Source organism: Scyliorhinus torazame, chromosome 20 (genome assembly GCF_047496885.1).
Source record: "Scyliorhinus torazame isolate Kashiwa2021f chromosome 20, sScyTor2.1, whole genome shotgun sequence".
NCBI classification, from domain to species: domain Eukaryota; kingdom Metazoa; phylum Chordata; class Chondrichthyes; order Carcharhiniformes; family Scyliorhinidae; genus Scyliorhinus; species Scyliorhinus torazame.
Window position 1 is genome coordinate 63,166,208 of NC_092726.1, and position 19,714 is coordinate 63,185,921.

The window sequence follows — 19,714 nt, forward strand, 5'->3', positions numbered from 1 at the left end:
CACAGGAGTTGTTGTGTAGCTGAGTGTGTGTGGGGTACAGTTTATAGAGAGCTGAGCCTGGATTGCCTGTGACAGAGGAGTTGATGTGTAGCTGAGTGTGTGTGGGATACAGTTTATAGAGAGATGAGCCTGGATTGCCTGTGACACAGGAGCTGTTGTCTAGCTGTGTGTGGGGGATACAGTTTACAGAGAGCTGGGCCTGGATTGCCTGTGACACAGGAGTTGTTGTCTAGCTGGGTGTGTGGGGGGGGGTACAGTTTACAGAGAGCTGAGCCTGGATTGCCTGTGACACAGGAGTTGTTGTCTAGCTGAGTGTGTGTGGGATACAGTTGATAGAGAGCTGGGCCTGGATTGCCTGTGACACAGGAGCTGTTGTCTAGCTGAGTGTGTGTGGGATACAGTTTATAGAGAGCTGAGCCTGGATTGCCTGTGACAGAGGAGTTGATGTGTAGCTGAGTGTGTGTGGGACACAGTTTTTCGAGAGCTGGGTCTGGATTGCCTGTGACACAGGAGCTGTTGTCTAGCTGTGTGTGGGGGTACAGTTTACAGAGAGCTGAGCCTGGATTGCCTGTGACACAGGAGTTGTTGTGTAGCTGAGTGTGTGTGGGGTACAGTTTACAGAGAGATGAGCCTGGATTGCCTGTGACACAGGCGTTGTTATGTAGCTGAGTGTGTGTGGGGTACAGTTTACAGAGAGATGAGCCTGGATTGCCTGTGACACAGGCGTTGTTGTCTAGCTGAGTGTGTGTGTGGTGTACAGTTTACAGAGAGCTGTGCCTGGATTGCCTGTGACACAGGAGTTGTTGTCTAGCTGAGTGTGTGTGTGGGGTGCAGTTTACAGAGAGCTGGGCCTGGATTGCCTGTGGCACAGGAGTTGTTGTGTAGCTGAGTGTGTGTGGGGGGTACAGTTTACAGAGAGCGGGGCCTGGATTGCCAGTGACACAGGAGCTGTGTGTGTGAAGTACAGTTTACAGAGAGCTGAGGCTCCTGTATCTCTCTGAGGCTACTTGTTTAAGCATCAGATCTCTCCCCGTTGCTCAGCGAGTGCTAAGATTCTGAAATGTGTAACGTTTTCCAGCTCCAAACTTTAGCGACTGCCTAAATGCACACACACAGGGACACACACACACACACACACACACACACGTGAGCTCCCGCTGTAAAAGCAGCAAGAGTGTTTGGAAGGAATAGATGTCTGTGGAAACTTAACATAAAGCAGCAAATCAGGATTGGCTCGACCGTCTGTAGTCGAAGATGATCAAGCTGCAATGGCCAGTTGTAGATGGTGTTCATTGTAATCTGCATTGTGGCTGAGGTGAGAGGCAAGAGAGAGAGACACAGCGCTGGGATAATCCATTGAGCTGGGGTTGACAACACACCACCCCAATCTCTGAGGTTTCTCTTTGTCTGGCCCAGACCTGAAGGAGGTGTGTTAAGGTGAGGTTAACCGGGAGCTGGTTGGGTATCATTAGTGGGGAGGTGGGGATTCTTTTTGTGACTCATTTGGGGTATTTAAAGAGTTGGACTCCATTTTCTCTCTCTTTACCATGTGGACTTCGTAAGTATAAGTGTCTTATCTCTGTGTGTGTGAATGTGTGTGTGTGAGCATGGAGTCCCAGCTCTGATATTTTACACCCCACAGTACACTCCTGACCTGGGATCTCTCTCGCCACCACCGAGGCTGAGCTGAGGGTGAATCAGGCCATGGAGATCATGTGGAAAGGTGAGTATGAAACTCCAATTTCTGTCTCTTTGATTACTGCCTCATTCTGCTATTGACTCTGTCTCTTTTCAATCCACTCTCTCTCTCCTACTGCATTCCACCCAATCTCTCTCTCTCTCTCTGTCTTTTTCCTATTTCAATCTCTGACTTTAATTGCATTACCATGTACGATCTAGCTTTTCTCCACGTTTACTTTCTCACCGTCTCTCTCTCTCTCTCTCTATCTTTCTCTTTCTGTCTTTCTCTGTCTCTGTCCTTGTTTATCTCTGTCTTTCTCTCTGTCCTTTCTCTCTCTGTCCCTACTCTCTCTGTCTTTCTCTTACTCTCTCTCTCTTTCTCTCTCTCTTTCTGTCTTTCTCTGTCCTTCTTTCCTTCCTTCTTTCTCTCTGTCTTTCTCTCTGTCCTTCTTTCTCGCCCTGTCCTTCTTTCCCTCTCTCTGTCCTTTCTCTCTCTGTCCCTACTCTCTCTGCCTTTCTCTTTCTCGCTCTCTCTTTCTGTCTTTCTCTGTCCTTCTTTCCTGCCTTCTTCCTCTCTGTCTTTCTCTCTGTCACTTTCTCTCTCTGTCCTTTCTCTCTCTGTCCTTTCTCTCTCTGTCCCTACTCTCTCTGTCTTTCTCTTTCTCTCTTTCTCTTTCTCTCTCTCTTTATGTCTTTCTCTGTCCTTCTTTCCTTCATTCTTTCTCTCTGTCTTTCTCTCTGTCCTTTTTCTCTCTGTCCTTCTTTGTCTCTCTGTCCTTTCTCTCTCTGTCCTTTCTCTCTCTGTCCTTTCTCTCACTGTCCCTACTCTCTCTGTCTTTCTCATTCCCTCTCTCTCTTTCTCACTCTCTTGCTCTCTCTCTCTTTCTGTCTTTCTCTGTCCTTCTTTCCTTCTTTCTCTCTGTCTTTCTCTCTGTCTTTCTCTCTGTCCTTCTTTCTCTCTCTGTCCTTTTTTCTCTCTCTGCCCTTCGTTCTCTCTCTCTGTCCTTCTCTCTCTGTCTCTGTCCTTCTTTCCTTCCTTCTTTCTCTCCATCTTTCGCTGTGTCCTTTTTCTCTCTGTCTTTCTCTCTGTCTTTCTCTCTCTCTGTCCTTCTCTCTCTCTTTCTCTCTCTCTGTCTTTCTCTCTCTGTGTCTTTCTCTGTCCTTCTTTCTCTCTCTGTCCTTCTGTTTCTCTCTGCCCTTCCTTCTCTCTCTGGCCTTCTTACTCTCTCTGTCCTTCTTTCTCTCTCTGTTCTTCTTTCTCTCCCCTTCTTTCTCTCTCTCTCTGTCTTTCTCTCTGTCCTTTCTCTCTGTCTTTCTTTCTCTTTCCCGGGGGGGGGGGGGATCCCGCTCTGCTGGGTTCGGTCTCACCCCCCTGTTGGGTTCTGCCCCCAATTTTATCCCCCCCCCAAATTTGCCCCCCTCAAAGTCCCCCCAATTTGCCCCGCTCAAAGTTCCCCACCCCCCAATTTACCCCCCTTAAATTGCCCCCTCCCCCAATGTGCCCCCTCAATCCCCCCCCCTCAAATTTGCCCCCCCACAAAATGCCCCACCTCAAATTTGCCCCCCCCGGCCAAAATTATTTTCCCTCCCCCAATGTTATGCCCCCCTCAATTTCCCCCTCAAATTTGCACCCACTCAAATTACCCCCTCAAATGTGCCTCCCCTCAAAATTGCCCCCTCAAATTTGCCACCCCAAAATTTCCCTCCCTGAAATTGCCCCCCCTCAAATTTGCCACCCGGCCAAAATTATTTCCCCCCCCCAAATTTTATGCCCTCACTCAATTCCTCCCTCAAATTTGCCCCCCCTCAAATTTGCCCCCCACGGCCAAAATTATTCCCCCCCCCCAATTTTATGCCCCCCCCCTCAATTCCCCCATCAAATTTACCACCCTCAAATTCCCCCCCCCCTCAAATTTGCCCCCCCAAATTTTCAGCCCTTAAAATTGCCCCCCCCTCAAATTTGACCCCCGGCAAAATTATTTCCCGCCCTAATTTTATGCCCACCTCAAATTGCCCCCCCGGCCAAAATTTTCCCCCAATTTCATGCGCCCCCCTCAATTCCACCCTTAAATTTGCCCCCCTCAAATTCGCCCCCTTAAATTGCTTGCCCACGGCCAAAATTAACCCCCCCATTTCATGCCACCCTCAATTCCCCCCCTCAAATTTACCCCCCCCTCAAATTGCCCCCTCTCAAATTTTCCCCCCTCAAATTGGCCCCCTGGCCAAAATTATTAACCCTTCAATTTTATGCCCCCCTCAAATTGCCCCCCCGACAAAAATTATTTCCCCCCCAATTTTATGCCACCCTCAATTCCCCCCTCAAATTCCCCCCCACCTCATTTTTTCCCCACAAAACTGTTTTTATGCAAATATTGCCCCCCTCCAAATATTTTTCCCCCAATTATAATCCCCCCCCCCACATTCTTCCCCAAAACATAAACCCCCCTGGAAAAAATACATAATCCTCAGGTTAGGTTGGTTGTTTACACATTTTATTGCCAATGTGGATACAGAGCTGGGGGAGGGGGGTGGGTTCGTTCCCCCCCTTACAAAACCTTGACCCACATGGGGAGAGTTTAAATGAAATGAAGGTGCAAATCCACTATTTAATTTATTAAACACACCAGACCCCTCCTGCGTTCCCTCCTGCTCCCACTCTCCACCTTAATCCCGACCTGAGAGGGCGTTCCCTCCTGCCCCACCTCCTTAATCCCTTCCTGAGGCTGCGTTCCATCCTGCTCCCCACTCCACCTCCTTAATCCCTTCCTGAGGCTGCGTTCCCTCCTGCTCCCACACTCCACCTCCTTAATCACCAAAGGCTGCATTCCCTCCTGCTCCCCACTCCACCTCCTTAATCACCTGAGGCTGCGCTCCCTCCTGCTCCCACACTCCACCTCCTTAATCACCTGAGCTGCGTTCCCTCCTGCTCCTACACTGCACCTCCTTAATCCCCTGAGGCTGCGTTCCCTCCTGCTCCCACACTCCACCTCCTTAATCACCTGAGGCTGCGTTCCCTCCTGCTCCCACACGACATCTTGTTCACTGGACTAACTCACCCAAACCTCGGTGTGACAATGTCACCGGTCTCCCACGCCCCCCACCCCCAGAGACACTGACTCCTGCCTCTTCCCCCGCCCCCAGAGACACTGAGACTCCTGCCCCCCCCCGCTTCCAAAAAAACAAAAGAGCCCAACGCTTGAGTACCCATCAGAATAATGAAACCCCAATAATGACGGACAAAGACACATTGACATTTATTCTGTTTCTCTCAGGTTAGAACTCCTGCCGGAGGATTCCTCGCCGAGGAAAGATTCTCTTTGCGTCGTCCAAGCTTCAAAATCAACTCTCCTCGGGAAGAGAAAGCTGCAAATTGATTAAAGCAAATCGCTATTGAAATAATAAAGGCACAGCAACATCCTGGGACTGTCCCCAATCTGTTTTATAAAACCCATTTTATAAACACGGCCGGACGCTGCAACAGGTTAGTTGTTTCAAAAAAAAATATTTTTATTGATAACAATAACAAAAGCAATAATAACATAACCGTCAACATAGTAAACGAGACATTTCCCACCGAACCCCTTCTGTACATCTCTTAACCATATTGCACCTACCCACCCCCCTCTTCAGAGTGCTGCTTCTGCCGACACTTTAATTTGCCCCCAGAAAGTCGACAAACGGCTGCGTCCTCCGAGAGAACCCCAGCATTGACCCCCTCAAGGCAAACTTTATTTTCTCCAGCTTGAGGAACCCAGCTATGTCACTGACCCAGTTCTCCACGCTCGGGGGCTCCGAGTGCCTCCACATTAAAAGGATCCGTCTCCAGGCTACCAGGGAGGCAAAGGCCAGAACGTCGGCCTATTTCACTCCCTGTACTCCCGGATCCCGACACTCCAAAGATCGCCACCTCCGCACTCGGCACCACCCGCGTGTCTAGCAACTTGGACATTGCTCGAGCAAAACCCTCTAAGCTTCGGGCATGCCCAAAACATGTGGATGTGGTTTGCTGGGCTTCCCGCACATCTCGCACATCTATCGTCTACCCCGAAAAACTTGCTCATCCTCGCCGCCTTCATGTGTGCCCGGGGTACCACCTTAAACTGTACTAGGCTGAGCCTGGAACATGATGAGGAGGAATTAACCCTGCGGGCGTCCGCCCACAGACCCGCCTCTAACTCCCCACCTAACTTCTCCCACTTGCCCTTCAGTTCCTCCACCGGGGTCTCCACCGCCTCCAACAAATCCTCATAGATATCCGACACTTTCCCCTCCCCCACTCTCCCTGCTCACTCCAGGACTGGTGAAACAAAACTGCTCACTGTATCTTAACTCGCACCAAGTTATTTTGATTCATATCTGATGGACAGAATAGTGACCCGGAAATCCCACAGTTACTGTTCCTTGAAATCGAGTCAGTGGAAATATTACTGGGCCAATCATCCAGAGACACAAAGTAATGCTCTGTGTTCCCTGCTTCAAATCCAGCCTCGGCAAAGAGGGAGATTTGAAATGAGTCAATCTGGAATTATATGTCTAACTATGAATGTAACAATATGCTAATCGTTCCTCCAACAGGTCCTCTCACTGGCGGCTGGGACTCGCCATCTGGTTTCTACCAACCAATTTATGCAGAAATATACAATACTCCACCTGACAAGGTTTCCATCCAGGCCCGTGCTTCAGGTTTGCATTCTGTATTCACTTCAAACCCAAGTTACAGGGGCAAATGTCGCTTCAGGTTTAACAAGTTTAATTTTCAGTGCACTGGATGCACAACGTTATTCTCGTGCAACAAGGAGATCTGTATTTATTGATCTTCAGATGACGAATGATATTGATTCGATTCCCACTCTCCCGAATTGTTCCAGAATGGTTTTTGGCGGCCAGTGTATAACAGAGAGCACCGTAGGAGTTTCCCACAAGGCTGCACCGCGGCTCCATTTGCCTCCACCAACGTTCAGCTTCAAATAAGTATCGGCAAAGCGGCTGCTGGAATATGTAAATGAACATTTCAAAGCTTGCAGATGATACCAAGTTGGGTGGGAGGGTGAACTGTGACGAGGAAGCCGGAATCCAACAGCATGCTCTGGACAGGTTGGGCGAGTGGGCAAATCAATGGCAGATGCAGTATAATTTGGATAAGTGTGAGGTTAATCACTTTGGAAGCAAAAACAGGAAGGCAGATTACCACCTGAATTGTTGTAATATGGGAGAGGTGAGTGTGCAGCGGGTCCTGGGAGTCCTTGAGCATCAGTCGCTGAAGGTAAGCATGCAGATGCACAGGCGGTAAAGAAGGTTAAGGGCTGGATGAGCTCAGTGGGCTCGACCGTTGGTTTCTAGTGCAGAACAAGGCCAGCAGCGTACCAGCTTACGCGAACAGGCGCCGTAATGTGAAAATGAGGGGCAGTAACTTCATACTTGTGACAATAAAAGGTGAGTATTATAATATGGTATTTTGGCCTTCATTGCAAGAAATTTCGAGTACAGATGCCGGGATATGTTGCTGCCACACCTCGAATATTGTGCACAGTTTTGGTCTCCCTTTCTGAGGAAGGATGATCTTGCTCTCGAGGTAGTGCAACGGAGGTTTATCAGACTGATCCCAGGTATGGACTGATACCAAGAATGGTAGATCTGTCATATGCGGAGAGATTCAGTACGTTAGGATTGTCCTCTCTGAAGTTCAGGAAAATGAGAGGGATCTCATCGAGACTTACAAAATTCTAACAGGTCTAGACAGGGTAGATGCAGGGACGATGTTACCAATGATGGGTGTGTCCACAACCAGGAGCCACAGTCTGAGGATTCAGGGTAAACTATTTCGGACAGAGATGAGGACACATTTCTTCACCCAATGTGTGGTGAGCCTGTGGAATCCATTCCCACAGAATGTATTCACGAGGCGGCAAGATATAGCACTTGGCGAGAGTGGGACATAAATGGAAAATATAGCAGAGGAAGAACTGCAATTATTTACTAATCATGACTAAAGGTGTAATGTCAGGCTCCTAGCGGAAAGCAGATGTTAAGGATATTACTAATAAAGGATGAGAAGAATGCCTAGGAAAATAAACATCAATCCGCTGAACATTATCGAGAGGAAAATTCCGACTTAATGAGAGAAGAAAATCAATACAAATATAAGAATATTAGAACGGTCAGCGCATCTTTCAAATAGGACCTCTCACATATTCAACAACACCGAATTGTTTCAAAGGAGGCGGAGCAGATATGGTTTACACTGTAAATCTTGGTCTCTAATATTAGGCTAGAAGTTACCACCTAATACACTAATGAATGAGACCGGAGCACAGCTGTCAGCCAGGTGATACGTAGGTGCAATCTGGCCTCTGAGTCCGGAGCACAGCTGTCAGCTCGGTGATAAGTAGGTGCAATCTGGCCTCTGAGTCCGGAGCACAGCTGTCAGCTCAGTGATAAGTAGGTGCAATCTGGCCTCTGAGTCCGGAGCACAGCTGTCAGCTCGGTGATAAGTAGGTGCAATCTGGCCTCTGAGTCCGGAGCACAGCTGTCAGCTCGGTGATAAGTAGGTGCAATCTGGCCTCTGAGTCCGGAGCACAGCTGTCAGCTCGGTGATAAGTAGGTGCAATCTGGCCTCTGAGTCAGACGTTTTCAGGTTCAGGTTCCACCCCAGAACTTGGACAGATAAATAAAGTCTGACACTGCGGTACAATGCTGAGCGGGAGCTCCTTCGGATGTGACCTTTCATTGGAGCTAGTGAAGAGAGTAACAGCATGTCCTCTGTTCTGGGTATAAAGTATCAATTGACCATGTTGAAGAAGGCTTGAGGGTTTGCCGTTTTGTCCTGACCAATAATGACCCCTGTCGCAAATTCACACAATCAGGTGACATGCTCTTTTTGTTAAAATGCTGTGATGTCCGTGGTATATCACATTCCCCAAATTGACTGCTGTGTTCCCATATTGTAACAGCGACTAATTTTAATTGTACATCTTTAGCTGCAAAGAGTTTAAAACCTGCTGATCATGAAAAACACGGTTATTTCATGAGTATGAGGTCACGTGGCAAGCAGAAGAATTAGTCCCAGTTGGTACTGATCGAAGGACTAAATTCTGGGAATAAATGCATCCATATAGACGGAAGGAGGTTAGGAATGTGTTCTGCATGAATCGGCGCTAAGATGAATGTTGTCTGTAATTTGTTGGAACAACTTTGAGTTTGGTGTCAAAACTACATTTTAACGATGGTAACAAGTTGGGGTAGGCGGAGATGTACTGACTTGCTTTAATAGACATAAGATTGGAAAATTAATTTTCACATAAGTAACTAACACAACTGAAAAATTTGTGAGAAAAGGCACCATGTCATGTATTAAATTAAAAATAATTTAAATGGCATAGTTTCTAAAAGGGATTAAGAACACAAAGGTGGAAAAATAATCTGATGTAAAGTAAAAAGGTCAAGTGAAACCAAATAAAACACAAATGTTCATTTCTAACACCGGGAAAACAGACATTTCCGGACAAAGTCAGCAGGTGTGGCAGGATTCTGGGAGAGACCAACAAATGCAACACTTTGAGACCATGTGACTCTTCCTGCCAGATCATCTGACTGTGACATAATTTGAGTTTCAGCATCCGCAGTATGTTGATTTTATAAAAGTTTATTTTTAACCAGGTATAACTGGAAAGTAGAAGAGTGAAGATCAAAGTCAATCGAACTTTGGTTGGATAGAATTGGAGTAGATTGTATGGCTCTGAACAGGATATTACGAAAGTGCAAGAACAGTTAAGGGGAGGGCTGAACACAATGTACAAGAGTGTGAACAGTATTGAGGGGTGCCGTTTATCCAGAATGGCTGAACAGAAAGGAAGCAAAATGATCCCAGTTGGCGCATTCTGGCTCTTCCCTGAACCATTGCCCGCGGGTTCCACGATCTAAATCCACTTCTGATGTATTTACCGTCAGTGAAATTGAAACAGAAGGAATTATTGTGGCAGGGGAAGCGGTTCTGTGTCAAACACCCAACGGCTGATGCAGACCTCACGGATTATGCCTTATATTATTGAATCCACTGGGATATCTGACACATTAACTATCCGAACGGACGCAACTGTTAGATGACAAAAGTGACATTTATTGTCCAGCTGATGGACATAAATAACAAACCAGAAATTTTCAGGAACACAGGGTTTACTGAAGAAACTCAGTATTAGTAAGGAAGTGGAGGTGGGAAACTGATGACAGTGAAGGCCGATAAGTATCAGGACTTGATAATATACATTCTAGGCAACTTACCAACGTGGCGCTAGATATTGTTGATGCATTGTGCGTCATCTTTTGTGATTATTTGCACGTTGTAATTAATTATTGGAGGATAGCTCATGTAATCCCACTCTCCAGAAGGAGAGGGAGAGTGAAAACGGGAAAAGATCAGTCCACCTAACGTCTGTAGTGAGGACAATTCTAGAGACATTATGCAAGACTTAATAGCAGACCACTTATAAAACAGTGATAACATCGTACAGAGTCATCATGGATTTACGAAAAGGAAAACATGCTTATGAAATCGACTGGAACTATTTGAGCATATAATCAGTAGAATTTATGAATTGGGACAGTGGGCCTGGTTTACCTAGACTTTCAGAAGGCTTTCTACAATGTCCCTCACCCGATTATTAGCAAGCGACATTGAAGCGCAAACGATTGGGGGGGAGGATATTAAGATGGATGGAATAATGTTTGGCAGAAAAGAAGCAGAAGAGCAGGAATAAACATTTTTTTTCAGGATGGCAGTCATGTCCATTGAGTCATGTTTCAGTGCTGGGACCCAAGCTGTTCACAATATACATTCATGATTTAAAGAATGCAATATGCCCAACTCTTCAGATGCCACACGTTGGGTGAGAGGATGAGCTATAAGGAGGATCGATACAAAAATGCTTCAGTGTGATTTGGCCGAGCTGAGTGGGAAAATTCAGGGAATATGCAGAGTTATGTGGATAAATGTGAGGTTGGCAGCAAAAATAAGAAGGCAGAATATTACCTGCTTGGTTATAAATTGAGAGAGGCGTTTGTGCAACGAGACCCGGTCTCTTCTCACACCAGTCGCTGTGGTAATCCTGCAGGTACAGCAGGTGGAACAGAAGGCAACTGGTTTGCTGGCCATAAAAGTAGCAGAGCAGGATGTCATGCTGCAATTATAAAGTGCCTTCGTGAGACCACACCAGGAATATTGTACAGTTTTGGTCACCTTATCTGAGGGGTGATATTTTTTTGCTATAAAGGGAGTGCAACGAATATTTACCAGATGTATCCCTATAATGGTGGGTCTGACATATGAGGAAAGATTGAGTCGTTTACGATCATTTACGCTTGAGTTCAGAAGAATGTGGAGAGTTTGTGGCATCGATCTGAAACCTATAAAATGCAATCAGGATTACGTCCTTCACTCGGTTACGATATTGTATAATTTGCTACTACAAAAATAATTGAGGTCAAAACACATATGATGATTTCCAGAACGAATTAGAAGCGCAGAAAGACCCACTCCTGCTCCTAAGTTCCATATTTCTATGTCTCTCTGTCTTCCTCTGTACAGTTGTCCTGAAACGTTTGTGCAGTTTCTTCGCCTGATCTCCCAAAGCTGAATGTTCTTCCAAAGTGGAGGCATGTATCAATTCATGGACAGTGTCACAGAGATGGTGAAGTTATTAATACCTCGTCTCCGATTGGTTGAAATATTATGTGTCATGATGACTTTGTGATGACTCCACCACAAACAACTGATCCATTAACCAATCACTTTGTGTTTCGCAGATCCTGCAACCATTAACACTCTCAAACAGATTGAATATTACAGCAGTCGCAGTTTGGGTGACACTGATCCTGGATCCGCATATCCTGAAGTTGAATGCTCAAATATTTAGGGTATGTAGAAATTTTCGTTCCACCAGCTCGTTTCAGATCTTCACTCTGTAATATCTGAATTACAAAACAGATCGGCCATTAAATGAGAGATTCAAGGATCTCACGTATTGCACAATGATTTCAGCAACAGAAACATCTAAACCGCTTGAGTCTGAAACAGCGTTTTATCATTTCTCCCAATAAAAGAAATTAATTAAAAATAAACGTTTCCTTGTGATTCTCCACACGCCAATGGAGGCAGTGAAATGTTTGCAGGTTGGAGGGGTGCTCATTTTCTGGGAACAGTATGAATTTAAACTAAAATTGAAAATACTGCCGCACAAGCTGGCCCAATAATTCTCTCCGCTCAAACTCAATGACGTCACACCGAAATCGATCCACTTTCCTGCCCCTGTTATACTTGGGAGAGAATGATTACAGTGGCTCATTATAACTGTCTTTTGGACGTAAGTAAATTCAACTGAAAACACCTGTGCCTCTCAGCTCCTGTTTCTGCAGACGATGATGATGCTGACACTGAAGCCATTGACTCTCAGGGTGGACACTTGCTGCAGGATCCTGGGTCTGATGATCGCATTACAATTGGGAAAGTTCAGCAGTGATCTCTACACGCTGGGTAAGATAAATCTTTGATTCTCCTGTTCTAGGATGAATGATGAGCCCAATGGGCGACCTGCAGATTTTTCTACACCTGGGGCACGCTGCGCTTGATGGGCTGGGTAAACAGGTTGTTTAACAGGAGGATCATCAAGTTTTCACAATTCAAGTTCGGCTTTGCGCAATTCCACGAAGACTCTTGATGTACTTCATGCCATTGGAGGCGACCCTTCCACATTCTTGGGCTGTCTAATTCCAGGACCGTCCATTGGTCATCGCGCATGTTTCAATTTGCTTGGATGTTTGAGGACATTCCTGTACTTTTCCATGTCCCTCTTTTCCATGTCTCCTGTTGCGACTGCGCTCCGAATGTATTATCAGCTCTGGTAATTGCCTCAGTCACCCACCCTCTTGTGAAGAATTGACTCTCTCTGGATTGAAGTTATTCTAATTGACCATGGAACAAAGTGGGATTTGCAATTGTTCATGTCGCGAATGCAAATAATTTAAACAAAGCATCTAACTTTCAGCCCAATGTTTAACTGAAGTATGCTCATCCCCACAGTGTACAACAGTCATATCCTCATTGACCCCGCGTTATCGGTTCCTTCCACACCTTCTCACAATCCCAATGTTATCTGTGTCAGAGGCCGGGGGTTTCTACCATCATTGGGAAGTGACCGTTTACATCTAAAGTTTACAAATCTGCATTGCACCGTTAAACGGTGATGGTTGGTTCCATTTCCCTCTGTATGTGGCGCGCTGCTGGGGCGTTACCTGTCCCGTGTAATTTTGGGTCTCCTGGAGTATTCCCACGGTTCACTGAGTGAGAGTTTGAGAGAAAAAACGGAGAATGTTTTTGATAGAATTTAAAAAGGCCAGTTGCACTGGAAATGTTGCAAAAGAGAAAACATGTAGATGTGATTTCTTTCGATGATCTCTTCTTTCTTTTCACCCATCTCAGATAATAGTCAACTCCACATCCCTGAGGTGACGTCCGCAGATATATGGCTCTGCATTAAATCTGATGGAAGACTTCAGAACTTTTCCAAAATGTCATCGCTTTGATTATGCTTCGCTGCCCGATATCAATATTGTATTTGACTGAATGAGAGATTACTTCCTGTTGTGTTTATTAGAATCACATTTCTCTCCTTATTTTGTGTGAAAGAATCTGCATTCTGTCTCTTTAAGAATGAAAAACAAAACAGAATATATATCCAGTATCGCACTGCCCATGTTAAAGCTGTGTTAAATCGCACTGCATTGAGGAACCGAACCGGCATTGTAATTAAATAACTGATGCTGTTTCATGTCAGGTGTATTGGAAGACCGTTTGGTAAAATCCCTCACTCTTGCATCATTACATTAAGATTAGGAGTGATAAATGCATTATTTCTCTGTTTTATCTCCAGTTATTGATGATGTGGAGATGCCGGCGTTGGACTGGGGTGAGCACAGTAAGACGTCTCACAACTCCAGATAAAAGCCCAACAGATTTGTTTCGAATTACTAGCTTTCGGACCACAGCTCCTTTCTCAGGTGAAGGAGCTGCACTCCTAAAGCTAGTAATTCGAACCAAACCTCTTGGACTTTAACTTGGTGTTTGTTTAACATCTTACTGCCCAGTTATTGAGCCCGTACATCATGTATTCGAGGAGCAGCGATCACTGCATTCTCCCAGCAGCCAAGTCCCACACATTCATTCCAGCACTGCCCCTGACAATCGGGTCCTGAAGGCTGTAAATCAGATTTTCACGTATTTTTCTCACTTTAATTCCCCAACTTGTATATTCATTTCCATTAGTGTTGCCCCACTCAAGCGATCATCGGCAGTATCACCGAGTATCACCCAGTACTGGAGAGAATTCTCCGAGACAGGATCTGCTCACGTTTGATTATCATAGAATTTACAGTGCAGAAGGAGGCCATACGGCCCATCGAGTCTGCACAGGCTCTTGGAAAGAGCACCCTACCCAAGGTCAACACCTTCACCCTATCCCCATAACCCAGTAACACCACCCAACACTAAGGGCAATTTTGGACACTAAGGGCAATTTATCATGGCCAATCCACCTAACCTGCACATCTTTGGACAGTGAGGTAAACCAGAGCACCCGGAGGAAACCCACGCACACACGGGGAGGATGTGCAGACTCCGCACAGACAGTGACCCAAGCCGGAATCGAACCTGGTACCCTGGAGCTGTGAAGCAATTGTGCTATCCACAATGCTACCGTGCTGCCAATATGGAAGCAAATGGACGTGTTAGTGAGAGGCAGCATGGTTTTGTGAAGGAGAGGTCGTGTCTCACTAACTTGATAGAGTTTTTCGAGGAGGTCACAAAGATGATTGATGCAGGTAGGGCAGTGGATGTTGTCGATATGGACTTGAGTAAGGCCTTTGACAAGGTCCCTCATGGCAGACTAGTACAAAAGGTGAAGTCACACGGGTGAGCTGGCAATGTGGATATAGAACTGGCTAGGGCATAGAAGGCAGAGAATAGCAATGGAAGGATGCTTTTCTAATTGGAGGGCTGTGACTGGTGGTGTTCCGCAGGGATCAGTGCTGGGACCTTTGCTGTTTGTAGTATATATAAATGATTTGGAGGAAAATGTAACTGGTCTGATTAGTAAGTTTGCAGCCGACACAAAGGTTGGTGGAATTGCGGATAGCAATGAGGACTGTCAGAGGACACAGCAGGATTTAGATTGTTTGGAGATTGGACGGAGAGATGGCAGATGGGGTTTAATCCGATAAAATGTGAGGTAATGCATTTTGGAAGGTCTAATGCAGGTAGCGAATATACAGTGAATGGTAGAACCCTCATGAGTATTGAAAGTCAGAGAGATCTAGGTGTACAGTTAGACAGGTCACTGAAAGGGGCAACACAGGTGGAGAAGGTAGTCAAGAAGGCATACGGCATGCTTGCCTTCATTGGCCGGGGCATTGTGTATAAGAATTGGCAAGTCATGTTGCAGGTATATAGAACCTTAGTTAGGCCACACTTGGAGTATAGTGTTCAATTCTGGTCGCCACACTACCAGAAGGATGTGGAGACTTTAGAGCGGGTGCAGAAGAGATTTACCAGAATGTTGCCTGCTATGGTGTGCATTAGCTATGAGGAGGGTCAAAGACAGAGTGAATAGTCAGAGGCTTTTTCCAAGGGTAGAGGGGTCAATTACTAGGGAGCATAGGTTAAAGGTGCGAGGGGCAAAGTATCGAGTGGATGTACGAGGCATGTTTTTTCCGCAGAGGTTAGTGGGTGCTTGGAACTCGCCGCCGGAGGAGGTGATATTTAAGGGGAATCTTGACAAATACGCGAAGAGGATGGTAAAGATGGATACGGACACAGAAGATTGTAGTTTAGTCGGGCAGGATGGTCGGCACTGGATTGGACGGCCGAAGGGTCTGTTCCTGTGCTGTACGTGTCTTTATTCTTTGTCCTTATAAACAGTGCCCTAAAGTAAACGAAATGCATTTGAACAGGACCCTCCAGTAAATAATTACATTTTTACCATGTCCTCCAGTAAATAAAACGTATTTAAACAGTACCCGACATAAATCAAGTGCATTTAAACAGTGCACCTACAGTGAATCAAATGTGTTTAAACAGTGCCCTACAGAAACTCAAATGTATTTATACCGTACCCTAAAGTAAATCAATCACATTTAAACAGTTCCCGACAGTAAACCAAATGTATTTAAACAGTGTGCTACAGTAAATCAAATGCATTTCAACTGTGCCCCACAGTAAATCAAATGTTCTTAAATATTTCCCTAGACAATACAAATGCAGTTGAACAGAGCCCTGCACTAAATCAAATGCATTAAGAAAGTGTGCCACAGTAAACCAAATGCAATTAAACAGTTCCCTACAGTCAATCAAATGTATTTCAACAGTGCCCGACACTAAAGCAAATGCATTTAAACAGTGCCCTACAGTAAATAAAATGCATTAAAAGTGCCCTACTGAAAATCAAATGCGTGTAAACAGTGTCCCACAGTAAACTAAAGGCAGTTAAACAGTGCCCGTCACTAAATCTAATGTATTTAAACAGTGTCCAACAGGAAATCAAGTGCATTTAAACAGTGCCCAAATGGAAACCAAATGAATTTGAACAATGCGCTACATTAAAGAAAATGTTTTTAAACAGTGCCCGACAGTAAATCAAAGGCATTTAAACAGTGCGCTACAGAAAATCAAATGCTTTTAAATAATGCGCTACAGTGAACTAAATGCCTTTAAACAGTGTCCGACAGTAAAAAAATAGCATTAACAGCTCATTCCAGGAATTCAAATGTACTTAAAGAGGGTCCTAGAGCAAATTAAATGCATCTAAACAGTGCTCGACTCTAAATCAAATGTCTTGAAACAGTGCTCTACTGTAAATCAAATGCATTTAAACAGTGTCCTACAGTAAATCAAATGCATTCAAACAGTGTCCTATCGTAACCCAAACGCGTTTGAACAGTGATCTACGTTAAATCAAATGCATTTAAACTGGACCATCCAGTAAATAAAATGTATTTAAACAGTGCCCGACAGTAAATCAACGATAGTTAAACAGGGCCCTGCAGAAAATCAAATGCATTTAAACAGTGCCCCCGAGTAAATCCAATGTATTTAAACAGTGTCCTACAGTAAGTCAAACACATTTAAACAGTGCCCAGCAGTAAAGCAAATGCATTTAAACAGTGCCCTAGAGTAAATCAAATGCTTTTAAATAGTGCCCGACAAAAACCAAATGCCCTTAAATTGTCTGACAGTAAATCATACAAATTTAAACAGTGAAATGAAATGAAAATCGCTTATTGTCACAAGTAGGCTTCAAAGGAAGTTACTGTGAAAAGCCCCTCGTCGCCACATTCCGATGCCTGTCCGGAGAGTCGGTACGGGAAATACGGGAAGCAGTGTGCTGAAGTAAACCAAATGCTTTTCAACAGTGCACAACAAAAAATCTAATGTATTTAAACAGTGCCCGACAGAAAATCAAATGTATTTAAACAGTGCCCTACGGTAAATCAAATGCATTTAAACAGTGCCCTACAGTCAGTCAAATGCATTTAAACAGCGCCCTATAGCAAATAAAATGCATTTAAACAGCGCCCTACAGTATATCAATCGCATTTAAACAGTGTCCTCAGTAAATCACTCGCTTTTACAAAGTGCCCTCCAGTAAACCAAATGCTCTTAAATAGTGCCCGACAGTTTTCAAATCGCATATAAACCGTGCCTGAAAGTAAATAAATCACATTTAAACAGTTCCATGTAGTGAACCAAATGTTTTTAAACAGTGCTTTATAGTAAATCAAATGCATTCACAGTGCCCTGCAGTAAACCAAATGCATTTCAACTGTGCCCTACAGTAAATTAAATGTGCTTAAACAGTGCCATGCACAACACAAATGCAGTTGAACAGTGGCCCACACTCAATCAAGTGCATTTAGAAAGTGCCCTGCAGTAAACCAAATGCATTTTAACAGCGCCCTACAGTAAATCAAATTCATTTAAACAGTGCCCCCAGAGTAAATAAAATGCATTTAAACAGGGCCCGACAGTATATCAATCGCATTTAAACAGTGGCCTACAGTATATCAATCGCATTTAAACAGTGGCCTACGATAAACCAAATACGTTTATCCAGTGCACTACAGTAAATCAAATGCATTTAAACAGTGCCCTACAGTCAACCAAATACATTTGTACAGTGCACCACAGTAAATCAAATGTATTTAAAAAGTTCCCGACACTAAAGCAAATGCATTTAAACTGTGCTCTGAAGAAAATCAAATGCATTTAATCAGTGCCCTACAGAAAACCAAACGTATTTAACCAGTGCCCTAATGTAAAATCATTTGGATTCAAACAGTGCCCTGCAGTAAATCAAATGTATTTATACCGGACCCTAAAGTAAATCAATCACATTGAAACAGTTCCCGACAGTAAACCAAATGTATTTAAACAGTGCGCTACAGTAAATCAAATGCATTTCAACTGTGCCCCACAGTAAATCAAATGTTCTTAAATATTGACCTAGACAATACAAATGCAGTTGAACAGTACCCTGCACTAAATCAAATGCATTAAGAAAGTGTGCCGCAGTCAACCAAATGCATTTAAACAGTGCCCTACAGTCAATCAAATGTATTTAAACAGTGCCCGACACTAAAGCAAATGCATTTAAACAGTGCCCTACAGTAAATAAAATGCATTCAAAGTGCCGTACTGAAAATCAAATGCATTTAAACAGTGTCCCACGGTAAACTAAAGGCAGTTAAACAGTGCCCATCACTAAATCTAATGTATTTAAACAGTGTCCTACAGGAAATCAAGTGCATTTAAACAGTGCCCAAATTGAAACCAAATGAATTTGAAAATGCGCTACATTAAAGAAAATGTTTTTAAACAGTAAATTAAAGACATTTAAACAGTGCGCTACAGAAAATCAAATGCTTTTAAATAATGCGCTACAGTGAATCAAATGCCTTTAAACTGTGCCTGACAGTAAACAAATAGCATTAACAGCGCATTCCAGGAATTCAAATGTACTTAAAGAGGGTCCTAGAGCAAATTAAATGCATCTAAACAGTGCTCGATTCTAAATCAAATGTCTTGAAACAGTGCTCTACTGTAAATCAAATTTATTTAAACAGTGCCCTCCAGTAAATCAAACGTATTTAAACAGTGCCCTACATCAAATCAGATGCATTTAAACAGTGCCCGACCGTAACCCAAATGCATTTAAACAGTGCCCTACGTTAAGTCAAATGCATTTAAACAGAACCCTACAGTAAATGAAATGCATTTAAACAGTGTCCTGCAGTAACTCAAATGCATTTAAACAGTGTCCTACAGTAAATCAAATGCATTTAAACAGTGTCCTGCAGTAACTCAAATGCAGTTAAACAATGTCCTACTGTAAATCAAATGCATTTAAACAGTGTCCTACAGTAAATCAAATGCATTTAAACAGTGTCCTACTGTAAATAAGATGCATTGACGCAGTGCCCTACAGTAAATCAAATGCATTCAAACAGTGCCCTATCGTAACCCAAATGCGTTTGAACAGTGATCTACGTTTAAATCAAATGCATTTAAACTGGACCCTCCAGTAAATAAAATGTATTTAAACAGTGCCCGACAATAAATCAAAGATAGTTAAACAGGGCCCTGCAGAAAATCAAATGCATTTAAATAGTGCCCCCGAGTAAATCCAATGTATTTAAACAGTGTCCTACAGTAAGTCAAACACATTTAAACAGTGCCCCCGAGTAAATCCAATGTATTTAAACAGTGTCCTACAGTCAGTCAAACACATTTAAACAGTGCCCTGCAGTAAATCAAATGCATTTAAACAGTGCCCCACAGTAAATCAAATGTTTTTAAATAGTGCCCGACAAAAACCAAATGCCCTTAAAGTGTCTGACAGTAAATCATACAAATTTAAACAGTGAAATGAAATGAAAATCGCTTATTGTCACAAGTAGGCTTCAAAGGAAGTTACTGTGAAAAGCCCCTCGTCGC